The sequence below is a fragment of the Bos taurus genome, chromosome 18 (genome assembly GCF_002263795.3).
Source record: "Bos taurus isolate L1 Dominette 01449 registration number 42190680 breed Hereford chromosome 18, ARS-UCD2.0, whole genome shotgun sequence".
Lineage (NCBI taxonomy): Eukaryota > Metazoa > Chordata > Mammalia > Artiodactyla > Bovidae > Bos > Bos taurus.
This window is the reverse complement of record NC_037345.1, coordinates 21,421,647-21,437,943: the sequence shown is the minus strand read 5'-3', so window position 1 is coordinate 21,437,943 and position 16,297 is coordinate 21,421,647. Positions and strand designations below refer to the sequence as shown.

Here is a 16,297-nt window from a genome sequence, read left to right as displayed (position 1 = left end):
GTCATTGTGAATGTTAAATAAAAGTGATGACTCTCACTTGATAAATATTCAGTAAGTGGTAGTTCTTATCCTTATTTTTGAACAACAGCTTATTCCACTTCCTGATAGAGTATAATTAAATGCTTTGCTGTTGGGCTTAAATCTCACCTCTGCTGCTTAGTGAAGTGAAGTGATGTCGCTCAGTCGTGTCCGACTCTTTGCGACCCGCTGGACTGTAGCCTACCAGGCTTCTCTGTCCGTGGGATTTTCCAGGCAAGAATACTGGAGTGGGTTACCATTTCCTTCTCCAGAGGATCTTCCCAACCCAGGGATCGAACCCGGGTCTCCTGCATTGTAGGCAGACGCTTTAACCTCTGAGCCACCAGGGAAGCCTACTAGCTGTCTAATTTTGTATTAATTACTTGACCTCTCTGTACCTTAACTTCTTATTTATAGAATTATGACAATAACATTATCTATCTCCTAAGGTTATTGTGATGACTAAATGATTTAACACTTGTGAAATCACAGGTGCCTAGACTTAATGCTACTCAATAAATGATGTCAATAATTATTATTTCGATACACTGATACCTAGCCTCCAGGTATATTAACATATAGGGTATATTAACATAAAGAAATCATTGTTATAATGATATCCACACATTAAGGCATTAGGCAAATATTGAACGCTGGTGAACCAAATTCAGGGCTAGACCCTGAGGATGTAAATGGTGAATAAACCCGACATGTTTCCTGTCTTCTTGGATCTCATGATTAGTTTGCTAATGTGTGTGCTAAGTCGCTTCAGTCATGTCCAACTCTTTGCCACAGTATTGATCGTAGCCTGCCAGGCTCCCATGTCTCTGGGGTTCTCCAGGCAAGAATACTGGAAGGGGTTGCCCTGCCCTCCTCCAAGGAATCTTCCTGACCCAGGGATTGAACCTGAGTCATTTATGTCTCCTGCATTGGCAGGTGGATTCTTTTCCACTAGCATCACCTGAGTTTGCTAACAGATATTTTCTTTTTTGAGGAGTCTCTGCAGTGAACACTTTAAACATGTTATCTAATTTTATCTTTTACAATACCTCTATGAAGTTAGATATTATTGCCTTTATTCTTTAGACGAGGTAAGAGGGTTAGAGGATGTAAATAACTTGACCAGGGTCACAGAACCGGCAAATGGTAGAGATGGTATTGGAAGCTATGTCCCTCAAACTCAAGTGCCAGTGTTCTTAGCAACTGTGCTGGGCTGTCAGATCTGGCCACATAAAAAATTTGCCTGGCAAAATATACACCGTTTAATGGGCAGGTGGGTTGGAGGCAGCAGGGAGGAGGGAGCTGTGATGGTGAGGGTGGCCTCTTGGCCTCTCTAGGAATTCACTTTCATCACTGGACCATTTATGACAGCAAATGCCCTCTTACTTGGAAGCTTCAACCATCCCTCAGGTTTAGAAACATGTAATCTTATCAACCAAGTTTTGGTTCCCGTCTGCGGGAGAGCTGGGCTTTTCAATTTAACCACTGGCTTAAAAAATGGAAAAAAAAATAACACAAAGAAATCTACTGTCTCTACCCTTCTTTAAAATGATGAATGCTTTTTTAAGGCAAATCCATCATTGGTCACTTGAGGGAGGAAATGTCAGGAAAAGTTATGGTTTGTTAGCTTTTACTTCTTGACATTATACAAGAAAGTAATTGAAGTACAACAAATGCCATGTTGTTTTACCTCATCTATTTATATAGCCATCTGACAAGATGAATATATATGTTACTGTGGATTTGAAAAAAGTGACACTGGCTCTATGATTCTTTCTATTGTCTTATCAGTGCTGATCAAACGTGCGTTCCTTCACGGCAGAGGAATTGGTATTCTTCCGTGTAGATTCCTGGATATTAAACAACTGAACTCATTTTACCCTCTCAGCCCCATTAGCCTCTTATCTCAAATTCTTAGAGCTTTGACATGGATGTATAATAAAACATGCACAAATTCAATTCAATACAACAAATATTTATTTAGCACTCACTGTGCATGAGATACCATGCCAAATAGAGATGCCATTAATTCACAATCTGTGATAATTCAAATGCAGCCTGGGCTAAATGTTACCACTGTACCATTCATGAAAAAAAAGAAGAGCCTGCTAAGCAAATCAGCGAGGTATATTTTACTATATTTTATGCTATGCTCCTGGAAACTCATAGGTAAATCAGATTTTAAATGCACAAGGAGAGCTTACTATTCAAAAAATTTTATAATAATATTTCTGGAGAATATATAGTCACTGACAAGTAAGGATTTTTAAGTTATATGTTTAAAAAGCGAGTGACCACTTTATTGAGGGATATTGTGTGACTAGTACAATGGAATATCCCAAGGCTTGTTTCTATGACAGCCATGATCTCTTTGTGGTTGGGTAGTCTGGTTGTCAAGCAACTTAAATAGAAGAGACATGCTAAATTATTATTTTTCTTCTGAAAGGTGTCAGCCACAAAACAAAGGTATAGAGCTGCTTATTCTGCAGTAAAGATCTCTTCAGTTCTCAACACAGATTTCTGGGGGGAAGGAAAGAGATTCTGAAACTATATTTAATAGAAAGAAGCAGGGTGAGGTTTCAATGTGTCTTAACCTTTTAATTTTGCTGAAATTGCCTTAGAAAACCAGCTGGGATCTCAGGAGAGTTATTCAGGGGTATAACATTAAGAATCATGAGACATCTCTTGTGGAAAGAATATAGTTAAGATGATGTTACTTGGTCGTTTCGTTTCTCTGTTTTTTACATCTCCTTTCTTGAACCTGGACCCTTTGTTCCTGTCTATCTATAAATGGGTTGATAGATCTGGTTCCAGAGAAGTTGGATTAAGGACCGTCATTCATATAGCAGTACTTTGTAGTAAAGATCTTGGACTTGTTTCCCCCAAAGATGTCTGGCTTTGCCCTCAGCTTCTGGGAAGTAATCTTTGTCATACACGAGTGAAGTGTCTTTGGTTAGGGTGGGGGCTGGCCACACTGGATTGGTGTGGCACTAGTCACATCTGACAATCTTAGAGTGGGGGCTGGCCATGCCAGAAAAACCAACCGTGTGATTTATGGTGGGAGTTTGGGTCACGTGGCGTCAGTTGGCTTGCAGACTGAGTTCAACAACTGGGAAATCAGGACTATGCTATGAAGCTCCAATAAAAACTTAAAAAATTTTATTTATTTATTTTATTTTTGGTTGTGCTGGGTCTTTGTTGCTGTGCGTGGGCTTTCTCCAGCTGTGATGCTTGGGCTTCTCACTGCTGTGGTTTCTCTTGTTACAGATCATGGGCTCTAGGTGTGCAGGTTCAGCAGTTGCAGAGCAAGGGCTTAGCTGCCCTGTGGCATGTGGAATCTTCCCAGACCAAGGATTGAACCCATGTCTCCTGCATTGGCAGGTGGATTCTTAACCACTGGACCACCAGGGAAGTCCTCCAGTAAAAACTCGGAACACCAAAGCACAGGTGAGCTTCCCTGCTTATCACTACACTCGTGTGTTGTCATAGATCAATCCTGTGAGGGTACATCCTGACTCCATGGGAGAGGACAACAGAAGCTTCGTATTTGTCATCCTCTTAGACTCTGCCCTGTGTATCTATTCCTTTGACTGATGTTCATCATTTCCCTGTAACAAACCATAACTGTGAGTATAATAGCGTTCGAGGAGTTCTCTAAGTCCTTCTAGAGAATTGCTGAAACTGAGACTGGTTTTGGAAACCCATTCTCTCCCCACTTCCCAACTTGTGATTGACGTCAGGAGTGAAGGGAGTGTTGAGGGGACTGTTCCCTCTTGCTGTTGCAGTTTGAATGTGCTCAGTTGTGTCCGACTCTTTGCGATCCCTTGGACTGTAGCCCACCAGGCTCCCCTGTGCACGGGATCCTCTGGGCAAGAACACTGGAAAGTGAAGTGAAGTCGCTCAGTCGTGTCCGACTCTTTGCAACCCCATGGACTGTAGCTTGCCAGACTCCTCTGTCCATGGGATTTTCCAGGCAAGAATACTGGAGTGGGTTGCCATTTCCTTCTCCAGGGGATCTTCCTGACCCAGGGATTGAACCTGAGTCTCCCGCACTGTAGGCAGACACTTTACCATCTGAGCCACCAGGGAGTGGGTTGCCATTTCCTTCTCCAGGGGATCTTCCTGACCCAGGGATTGAACCTGAGTCTCCCGCACTGTAGGCAGACACTTTACCATCTGAGCCACCAGGGAGTGGGTTGCCATTTCCTTCTCCAGGGGATCTTCCCAACCCAGGGAGTGAACCCAGGTCTCCTGCATTGTGGGGAGATTCTTTTTCACCCAAGCCACCAGGCAAACCCAGCAGTTTGAATAACTACAGTTAAGTACCTACTGAAGGGGGTCAATGGACACCAATGTGTCCAAATATGAACAGCAATGATATCACACCTCAAACCTCCCTCCAGCAAGAAAATTCACTTGGAGGTACTTGTAAAACAGTCTAAAGTTGATATGCTTAGAAAAAGTGTTAGACCTCTTTTTACACAGCTGTTTGTTTGATATGTAAATAATGATTTTGTATGACTTTAGGGGTTGCAAACTTGAGTACCTAAGGGCCCTAGTAGGTAACCTAAAAAAGTGAAGCACTGGGTGAGATCTGTGGTGAACTGAGGAACATTTGTCCAATCTCAAAGCATTCAGTGTTAACAAAAAATTTTTAAACACAATAAGGCTGTAAAAGAAATGTCTGCAAAAGGAGTTGGTCCAGAGGCCACCGATTTACCCTTTCTTTATAATTCAGGTTAAAGGTTCCAGTTGCAAGTTGCCTTTTTTTGTAAATTAATGTTATAAGACCATTCAAATTTTCTATTTCCATCTCTTCTTAAGTTAGTTTTTGTTGAAATTTGTCCATTCAACTTTTTTGGAATAGCTTATTGGCATAAATTTGTTTGTAATATCCTCTTATTTTTTTCTTGATGCTTATAATAATCTGTAGTAATGCCTCATTTTTTATTTCTGACTTTGATTATTTGTGTTTTCTATCTACTTTTCTTAGAGTCTTATTATGCATTTGTTAATTTTAGAGGTTTCTCCAAGAATTAACTTTTGGCTCTGGTCTTATTATTTTTTGGTAAAGATTTTTTTTTTTTTGATGTAGACCATTTTTAAAGACTTTATTGAATTTTTTACAATATTGCTTCTGCTTTGTGTTTCAGTTTTTCAGCCCTGAGACATGTGGGATCCTAGCCCCCCAACCAGGAATCCAACTCTCAGCCCCTGCACTGGAATGCAACGTCTCAACCACTGGACCACACGGGGAAGTCCCTTGGTTTTCTTTATTCATACTTCTTTACTATTTTGTTAATTTCTATTTTTGTATTTCTTTATACCTACTTTATTTTTCTATCTCATTGACATATAGCCCTTTAATTACCCATCTTTCTCTTTTTCTAGTAGAGTTAAGAATTTTTCTTAAACCATGGCTTTATTTGCAACTCATAAATACTTGTGTCTATACATAACTAGTTTATTTTACATTAATTTTATAATTAATTAAAAACATATGAATCTTCCTCTATAATTTTTTACTTATGAATTACTTAGAAGTATATTACATTTTTTCAAGCTTGTGGATTTTTCTAGATTTTATTTGCAATTGAGTATTAGGGTCAGTAAACATACTCCAATGGTTTCAGGCCTTAGAAATTTCTTGTGACTTGCTTTATGAAACAACCAACCATATTTGTAAATATTCCATATGTTCTTAGAAATAATATATGTGTTTTTATAGTTGCTGATTACAATTGTCTATTCAATAAGCCACCTTTGTAATTGTATTGTTCAAATCTTCTAGATCTTACATGAGTTTTGTTCATTCTGTAAAGAATCACTGAAATGTCCCACTGATTCTGCTTTTGTCTCTTTTATATCTAGTCAATTTTTGTCTTATGTATTTTGAGATTATTGGATACATAAAAATTTCTTGTTACTGTACCTTAAAGATGAATTGAAAAATGTATCATTAGGATAAAGTCTTTTTGCAGTGAAGTTATATATGAAAAGTGAAAAGTGAAAGCGTTAGTCACTCAGTCATGTCCCACTCTTTGAGACCCCATGGACTGTAGCCCACCAGGCTCTGCTGTCCATGGGGTTCTCCAGGCAAGAATACTGGAGGGGACTAGCCATTTCCTTCTCCAGGGGATCTTCTTGACCCAGGGATTGAACCTGGGTCTCCTGCATTACAGGCAGATTCTTTACTCTCTGAGCCTCAAGGGAGCCCAAAGTTATATATAGCAGCTTTTAAACATTTAAAGTTTATATAGTATATTTTCTTCCATTTGATTTGTAATGTTATGTTTTAGATATCCCCTTTGTAAACGACTTATAATTTAAAAATATCCTGTTGATGCAGCTAGGTACAGATTGTAGCTACTGGTATTTTAAGGACTTTCAATTTATTAATAGAAGTGCCTCTTTTCATACACTAAGGAATATGTCCATATAAAGAAAAATAAACATAAAATGTTTTATCTAGGATAAACAACAAAGTCCTATAGCATAGCACAGAGATGTATATTAAACATCCTGAGATAAACCATAATGGAAAAGAATATGAAAAAGAATATATATATGTATAACTGAGTCTCTTTGTATTAATTTCTGCTATACAACATTATAAATACACCATACTTCAATAAAATAAAAAAAGAAGTATCCTGTTGACAATGCATGTCATTTAATTGGAATGATTATTATATCCATGGAGTTTTTCCCTGGTGGCTCGGTGGTAAAGAATCCGCCTGCAGTGCAGGAGACACAGATTTGATCTTTGGGTTAAGAACACCTCGAGGAGGAAATGGCAACCCACTCCAATATTCTTGCCTGGGAAATCCCATAAACAGAGGAGCTGGTGATCTAGAGTCCATGGAGTCACAAAGAGTTGGACATGACTGAGCATGCGTGCCATGCTGTTTCATTCATATTTAATGTAATTGTTGATATTTTGAGATTTGTGTTTAAATCTACAATCTTACTATGTCTTCTTTGGTGTTTCACTGAGCTGCAAAACTGGGTGATTCCAAGAATGAGAGTGGGTGGGGTGGGGTAGAAAGAAAATTGTAGGGAGCCAGGAAACTTAAATTTTAGGCATCCTCATAGCTTTATGACTTTGGCCAAGTCATTTATATCTTCTTTGGCTATTTTTGCTTTTTCTCTTATAAAGAAACTGGATTAGAAAATGGCTGACTTTTCTATACTTAAAGATTTAATGGTAGAAAGAAAAGCATTATGACAAGAGTAGAAGAGAAGGGGAAATTGTATCTATACTCTGGGAGCGGGGAGGATGAGTTTGCACACTGATTTTTCAGGAGTTTGGGTTTTCTGAAGAAATGCTAATGACTAAAACAGACATATAAACACAGCTATAATTGAAGTAAGCTTTTCTAGTTCATTATCTTTGAAAGGAATTTAAAATGCTCTTTCCAATTGAAGACAGAAATCTTCCAAATTTTTTTTGCAAAGAATGATGCCTCACAGTATGTTAAGAAGCTTACCTTTCACTACACACATGGCAGACATTTGTAACAGGAGAAATTATCCTCTATGTAAATATTGTCCAGTAAATTAATCAAACTTCTACTGAGACCTGATTAAATATCAGGTGCTTAGTTAGATGCCTCAAAGAAGGAGAACAGATGGTTCCTTGCCTCAGGGAGTTTTAATCTGGAGATGTTGAATGGAGAACCATTTAGGTCTTACAGGAAAACAAAGTATTTAAAATAAGGGAATTTAGTGCAAAAGGTAGTTATACAAATGATGGAATTGTTGAGAAGCTGGCAGGGGGAGAGCGTGGTGACCCAGGAAATGATGCGGACCTGGTTTTCTAGAGGTTTTCTAGAGAAAGAAATGGTCTATGGTAAGTGGGGTGGAGAGGCCAGCATTCCCGTGGAAGTTGGTGGAAATAGGACTGAAAGGCTCAGAGTAAAGCAGAAAACCCACTGGATAGCGTGCCATTGAGAAGTTTTGTAAACAAGAAATATGCTGGTAAGAAATGTCTCGCGCTGGCTCCTCAACTTGCCAGGGGTAACTGTGGGATACACCATATCAGAACTGAGCTTAACAACAGCAACAGGGAAGCCAGCACTCTGGGAACATCAAGACCAGAGGGTGAATCAGGTAGGTATAACGTTTGTAAAAATTGAAGGGCTGGAGGAACAACTGCGCAAGTCTTTCCTGCAGAGTTGTGAAGATGCTTGATGGAAAATGGCATCTCCAGGGGCAAAGGAGATGAAGAGTCAATGAGTCTTACTGCGTCAAGACGATCAAAAGAAATCAAGGTTAGACGAGATCAGTCACTCTCGATAACGAGGAGCAACTACTCGCCCACTTTTGCCCATTTTGGAACCCCAAATCCAGTGTGAAGCCAATAATTCAAGAGGAAGGATGCTTCTATATCATGCAAGTATATTCAGCAATGATTCCTCCAGGTTTTCCCCAAAGGGATTTATAACCATTTACGGGAGTAACTGTACAATGGGGAAAGGGGAGTGGACTTGGACGGACACAGGCTTCCAACCTACAGCGACACCTAGAGACCAAAGTGTCGTCATGCCCTCCCGCCCTCCCCGTTAGACCGGGGGCATAGGAGACCCCGTTTGAAGTCTTAGCGATAGTCCATCTCACAGCCCACAAGGTCTCAGTCAGTCATCATGTTCCTGGTTTTCCTGCTTTCTTTCTTCCTTCCTTCTCTCTTTTTTTTTTTTTCTTCAAGTAGACTTGATTTACAATATTTTATTAGTTTCAGGTGTACAACATCGTCATTAAGATTTTTATAAATTACACTCCATTTAAAGTTATCATAAAATAGTGGCTATATATTTCACTGTGCTGTACAATATATCCTTGTTGCTTGTCTATTTTACACATAGTAATTTATATCTCTTAATCCCCTCTTGTTTTCTTGCCCCTCTCTTCTTCTCTCCCGCCACTGCTTAGCCACTAGCTTATTCTCTATATCTGTGAGTCTGCTTCTGTTTTGTTATATACATTGTTTTGTTTTGTTTTAGATTCCAAATACAAGTGATAATGTAGAGTATTTGTCTTACTTATTTCACTAAGCATAATACTCTATAGGTCCATTCATGTTGATGTAAATAGAATTTCATTCATTTTTCATGGTTGAACAGTATTCCACTGGGCTTCCCTGGTGGCTCAGGTAGTAAAGAGTTCACCTGCAATGCAGGAGACCTGGGTTCAATCCCTCGGTCGGAAAGAACCCCTGGAGAAGCAAATGGCTACCCACTCCAGTATTCTTGCCTAGAGAATTCCAGAGACAGAGAAGCCCGGCGGACTATAGTCCATGCAATTGCAGAGTCAGACACGACTGAGCAACCAACACTTCACTCTCATTATTCCACTGTATATACATCCATACATCCTCTTTTTAATCCATTCATCTGTTGATAGACACTTAGATGCTTTCAGACTTTGGCAATTGTAAGCAAGGCTGCTGTAACTTTAGGGTACATGTATCTTTTTGAATTAGGGTTTGTTTTTTTGGATATATATCTAGGAGTGGAACTGCTGAGTCATATGGTAGCTCTATTTTTAGTTTTCTGAGGAATTCCCATACTGTTTTCCATAGTGACTACACCAATTTACAGTCCTAGCAACAGGGTACAGGGAATTGAGGGAAATATGGGCAAGATCTTACCTTGAGTGTAATCGACTTGGTAAGAGGGATTGGTACATGTATGAAACACAACACTTCCAGCCTCAACTGGGGTTACAGGTGAGAGTACTCGGAAGAGGCCATGATTGACATTTCTAGAATAGTGTTTTGTTTGTTTCCATTTGTTTTACCAGATTTCTTTCCTATCTGTCCTCATGGAGCGATTCTTCTGTGAGTGTTGATGCTCAAATGATAATGAAGGAGAAGTCTTCGTCACAGGTTGGGCTTCCCCAGGAAGCAGACGCTGAGATAGAGATAATTCCAGTGGGCTCTGGGGCACGGGGTGCTATCAGTATGGGAGCCCAACAAAGGAGGAGGCTGAGGGTGTTGGCACTGGGTCGGCTGGCTAGCATTTGAAAAGCATGCTAGTGGGCAAGTTGTTCACTATCTCCAAGAATTGACTAACCCTGGGACGGACAGTCCCTCCAGAGTCAGCAAGGCCTCAAATGACCAAACATCAGAATACAGAAAATAAAAGACGTGGTTCATATACACAGACACAGTATATAGCAATGGATCTGGGAAACGTGTCCTTCTCCTTCCCTACACGGAAAGAGGGCCAGAAACAGGCTGCATTCACATGGAAAGCTCAGCAGTATACATTAACAGTTTTGCTCCAGGACTATGTAAATTCTCTACCTTCTATCATAATATTCTCTGAATAGATCTGGGCTGTTTGGACATCCCACAGAACATCACATTGGCCTACTATATTGATAACATCATGCTAATCAGACTAGACAAGCAGGAAGAGGCTAGTATGCTGGAGACCCTGATAGTGCAAATAAACTCCAGACAGAGACAAGATTCTATGATGATCTATGCTGTCGTGTGAGTAGCATTTCTAGGGGTAACTTGTCTGAGGATGTGACTGTTCAGAGTTGGGGATAAAAACTCTCTTTTGCCCCAACTAAGGACAGCTTTGTGGGGTTCACCCATCTTTAGGACTCCCCACAGAGTCCCCCAAATGTCTTTTGAGGTCTCATCATAGTTTGACCCCTCCCTCCATCAGGCCTACTTCTTGCCTTTCTCTGATGTTGATCCCAAGAGTATTTGCAAATCAGCCACCTGTACCCTAATCTCTATCTCAGCATCTGCTTCCTGGGGAAGCCCAACTTGTGACAAAGACTTCTTCATTACCGTTTGAGCATCAACACTCACAGAAGAATCGATCCATGAGGACAGATAGGAAAGAAATCTGGTAAAACAAATGGAAACAAACACTATTCTAGAAATGTCAATCATGGCCTCTTCCGAGTACTCTCACCTGTCACCCCAGTTGAGGCTGGAAGTGTTGTGTTTCATACATGTACCAATCCCTCTTACCAAGTCGATTACACTCAAGGTAAGACCCTGATCTAAGGCTAATTTATTCATCGGTCAGCCAGTGACAAGTGATTTGGGTGGTCTGGTGTGGAAACACAAAAAGCCAGGTCAATCAAATTCTCCACTATAGAATGGACAGAAACTGAGTGGTTTGGCTCACTCAGTTGGGCATGGGGTATAAAGGAGTGATAAGGGCAGCTGGGGAATGGATATTACAAACTCTGTACAAGAGGATGCAGCTTAATAAGACAGCGGGCTATAGAAAGGAAAGAGGTTGAGGCAGGAAGAGGGAGGGAACCTTGGTTCTTCCTGGCTTTCCATTTCCAGTTTCTGTGGGGCTGAGCAGCACTTTGGTTCTTACCTTTGAATTCTAAGAGATTCCTGAGAATATTCTTCAATTGGGTTACATTGAATGACTCTCTTACAACCAGAAGAACCTTCCTAGAATGGAAGCTTTGAGGGGCATCACTTCTTATTTGATTTACCCTATCACTTTCTTTTCTTTATTATTAGAAACTCTCTATGTATTGTTTTTATTCCATTTAAACAGTGAGCTTTTTAAGGTCAGTGTTCTGCAGGTTTTAGAGAAGGCTAATGACAGTAATAATAACAGCTCACGTTGATTCAGCTTTTACCATGGGCCAGACACTGGGCTGGGTGCTTTACATGCACAGACTTCCGTAGTAGATGCTCAACTGTGAGTTGTTATCATAATCACTATTAATAATAATTACCTTAACCTACTTACCCTGTGGGTAAAACCAGAGGAAATGAACTTGGAAGACAGCTGGAGGGAGGAAAGGAATAATTTATTCTTAGGGCAGCCATATTTTTCCTTAAGATTTCTTTTTCTTCTTAAAAAAATGATACTTTTTTTTAAGGCGAAAATGTGGAAAATACAGAAAATCACAAGGAAGACAATTTTTAAAAATTAATTAATTTGTTTTAATTGGAGGACAATTACAATATTGTGATGGCCTCTGCCATACATCAACATGAATTAGCCATAGACATACATGTGTCCCCTCCCTCCAGAATCCCCCTCCCACCTCCCTCCCCACCTCATCCCTCCCGGTTGTCACAGAGTACCAGCTCTGGGTTCCTTGTGTCATACATCAAACTCCCACTGTCTTATAGATGGTAATGTATATGTTTCAGCATTATTCTCTCAAATCATCCCACCCTTTCCTTCTCCCACTGTGTCCTAAAGTCTGTTCTTTATGTCTGTGTCAAGGAAGACAGTTTTAAAAATCATCCTTATGTTCACCATTAGAGAGAAACATTGCTGACACTTGAGTGTATCTTTTGCACACACATGTGGGCATGTGTGTTCGGGAGCATGCGTGTGCACACACACACATGCCTTCTATTTTGTCATTTTTTCCCCACACACTCTGAATGTGTGAACATTTCCTGAACATGCTTCCCGGGCATGACTTTTTTTTAAGAGCTGTATAGCATCCGCCTAGAGGATACGTGTCAGGGAAGCAATAAAGCAAAGCACCTGGGAGCCTGTTCTGGGGGGACTGTGAACTCTTTTGACAGTTTTGGGTGTATTTCTGCCTGGATCGGGGGAAGGGCTGTATGACCTCTGGAGGGCACTATGTTTCCAAAATTCTTCTGAAAACAAGAAATTATTGCATCTTCATACCTGCCTTCCTTCTGCTTCCCTCATCTTATGTTGACTTTGAAAACTTTTGCTCTTGGACACCTCGAGGCTTCTGAGGATTGGTGCCTTGGATTTGGTCTCTTCAGAGTCTGGGTTCTGGGGCCAGTGCGAATGGCCTGAGTCTCTGTTATACAGAGTCCTAGCTACTCGTTCATTTCTCTGCACAACACCAGTAGGCACCAGCAGATGGCGCTGTGAGCAAGTGCGTCTGCCTAGGTGTGATTTACACAAGCCCTTGAAGGCTTTAAATATTTATCCATAAAATTCAATAAAGCTGTTCATCAAATCTAATGCTTGGAATTTGGGCAGCCCATGAAAATATTATCATATTTTGCCTGAGGTTCCAGAATCGTCTGCTGTGTGATGTGTTTGTATATTCAGACTCCTGATATTTGTTTATCACTGGCAGGAAGGAATTCATGTTACATAGTGGAGACTGTGCACAGAGATCAGGCCTGGAAAACCCTCCTGAAATTTTCCTTTAAATATTACAGAAATTGTGAGCTCCTTACCTGACTGAGAAGTCATGTAAATTAGACATAAATTTGATCCATCTCTGTATCCTCAGCACCCACCAAGTGCCTGGCAGAGAGAAAGGGCTTCATGAACCAGTTAACTCAGGGAGGGGGAAGTGGGGTAAGATTACTTTTTGATTTTGAAGGGGTGTGTATGTGTGTGTGTATGTGTGTGTGTGTGTGTGTGTGTATGTGTGCACAGCAGGGGAAAATTTCGCAGTTAATGATAATTATGGTATGAGTATGCGACCCCCTAAGGAAAGTTTGGAAATGCATCTGGCCATCACAATGATTGGGTGGGTGGATGGGTGAGAGGGGTCCCCTCTGGCATTTAGTGGGCAGAATGTAAGGGTAGTGAATATGCAGGAAATAATAGAATTGTCTTGTTCAAAATGCCATCTGCTCCCCCTTTAAGAAGCCCTATATGGTTTCTTTCCAGCTGGCAATGTTATGAAAGCCAGGTAACTTCTCTGAACAACAGTTTACCTCATCTGGAGAATGGGGATATAAGCATTCATCTTGATTACCTCATAGAATTGTGAATTTCAAATATGTAACCTATGTTTTTTTTTTAAACTTTTAATTTTGGACTTGAGTACAAATGTTTAACAATGTTTAGATAGTTTCAGGTGGACAGCAAAGGAACTTGGCCAGCTTTATACATGTATCCATTCTCCCCCAAACTCTCCTCCCATCCAGGCTACCACATAACCTTGAACAGAGCTCCACGTGGTATGCAGTGGGTCCTGTTGGTTATCCATTTGAAATATAGCAGTGTGTACATGTGGATCCCAAACTCCCTAACTCTTCCCCTCATTCTTCCGCCCTGGCAACCGTAAGTTCATTCTCTAGTTCTGTGAGTCTGTTTCTGCTTTGTAAATAAGTTTATTTGTATCATTTCTTTTTTGATTCTGCATATAAAGTATGTCATACTGTATTTCTCTTTCACTGTATGACTTAACTTCACTTAGCACAATAATCTCTAAGTCCATCCATGTTACTGCGAATGGCGTTATTTCATTCTTTTTCATGGCCGAGCAATATTCCATTGTATATATGTACTGCATCTTCTTTATCCATTCCTCTATTGATGATATTTAGGTTGCTTCCATGTCTTGGCTATTGTAAACAGTGCTGAAATGAACATGGGGTGCATGTATCTTTTCAGGCCATGTTTTTCTCCAGATATATGCCCAGGAGAGGGATTGTGCAGTCATGTGCTATGCTGTGCCATGCTGAGTTGCTTCATTTGTATCCAACTCTTTGCGACCCTGTGAACTGTAGCCTGCCAAGCTCCTCTGTCCATGGGATTCTCCACACAAGAATACTGGAGTGGCTTGCTGTGCCCTCATCCAGGGGATTGAACCTGTGTCTCTCATGTCTCCTGCATTGGCAAGAGGGTTCTTTACCACTAGCTTCCCCACTGGGAAGGCCTGTAGGGCCTGTAGGGTCATATAGTAGCTCTAGTTTTTGGTTTGTTTAAGGAACCTCCATACTGTTCTGCATGGTGGCTGCACCAATTTACATTCTCACCAACAGTATAAGAAAGTTTCCCTTCTCTCCACGCCCTCTCAATATATAATCTATGTTAATGCACTTTAAACAAATTACAATGCCTTATATAACCAAGCAACGTTTCTTGATCTTGGAAAGTTTCATCCATAAGCCTGGCCTCATTGGCCACAGAAGCTGTAACCAGCTGAGATCTGAGTCACACAGGTAGGGCTCAGACCTCTTCCTACCTGAGTCTTCAATATCACAGTCACTAGCTCTACTCTCTTCCCTGTTGCTCAAGCCCCAAATCAGAGCCATCTTTGATTCCCCCTCAAAGTCCAAATTCTCAGCATTTGTATCTATTCTACACTAAAAATTTAACTCAAATGTATTTCTTTTCTTCATCTTTCCTGCTTCCACCCAGGCTAGTCATGACCTTTGACCTCTGACCTCCTGAGTGAACCCCTGAGGCTAAGGGATCACAAGGTCCCCTTTTGCCCTCTCTATGGCATTCTACCACACAGCAGCCATAATCAGCTTTAAAAGATACACAGTAGATCTTTATATGGAAGTGTCACTTGCCAGCGTAAATCCCTCCATTGACTTCCTACTTCCGTTGGAATCAAAGCCACTCCTTCCTTTGACTTATAAGACCTTTTATGTTGTGGTCTCTTCTGACACTTTTTGTGATTTTTCACATGCATTGTCTCTATGCTCATTCCAGTGCACTTAAATTTTGATTCTTGAAATACCAAGCTGTTTCCAGCCTCAGAAAATTTTCCTTTGCTGTTCTCTCTATCCAGAAGACTCTTTTTTTAAAAAACAAACAAACAAACAAACAAGATGTCAGTTTCATTGACCAGGTTTTTAATGATCATTTTTGGCCGCACCACACACATGTGGAACATCTCCGACCCAGGCCCTCTGCAGTGGAAACTTGGAGTCTTAACCACTGGACCACCAGGGAAGTTCCCACCCAGAACACTTTTCCGGGTCTTTTACCTCTTAAATCTCAGTTCAGTTATCACTTCTCAGAGAAGCTACTGCTGGTCTTACCATGTAGACCCATCCTACTAGGCATCATCTATCCTGTTAGCCTGTTTAATTTATTTTTTAACAATGCTCATCACCCTCTGGAGGGGTCCCATTTGTTTTTATCCATTCTTTAGTTGAGTCTATTAAGATGTTATTGCGGTGAAAGCAGGCACTCTCTCTGACTTGTCACTGCTGTGTTCCTAGGATCTAGAACACTGCTGAACACACGCCTTAGTGAATATTTGCTGGTGAACAAAACAGGGCTCTGGCTCAGCATTTCTCTTGGGGTTGCAGCTGAGCTGTTGGCTGGACTCAGTCATCTGAAGGCTTGACTGGGGCTGGAGGATGAGTTTTTAAGGTGACTCACCCACGTGGCAGGGGGCCTCTGTTCCTTGCCATGTGGACCTCTCCATGAGACGCTCGGGGGGAAGCTGGGAGGACATTTCTGATCTTGCCCCCCCCATTGTCACTTTTACAATATTCTGTTTGTTGGAAGAGAGTCACTGAGTTCAGCCTACACCCAAAGAGAGGGGAATTAGAGACCACCTTTGGAAGGGGGTATGTTGAAGAACT

General features: G+C 40.9%; 1 non-coding gene across 1 annotated transcript; it reads right to left on the bottom strand.

The window, feature by feature from the left end:
• Positions 1 to 296: 296 nt before the first annotated feature.
• Positions 297 to 368, bottom strand: TRNAC-ACA (transfer RNA cysteine (anticodon ACA)). The gene has a single exon. It is a non-coding gene; the product is annotated as a tRNA-Cys (tRNA).
• Positions 369 to 16,297: the final 15,929 nt, after the last annotated feature.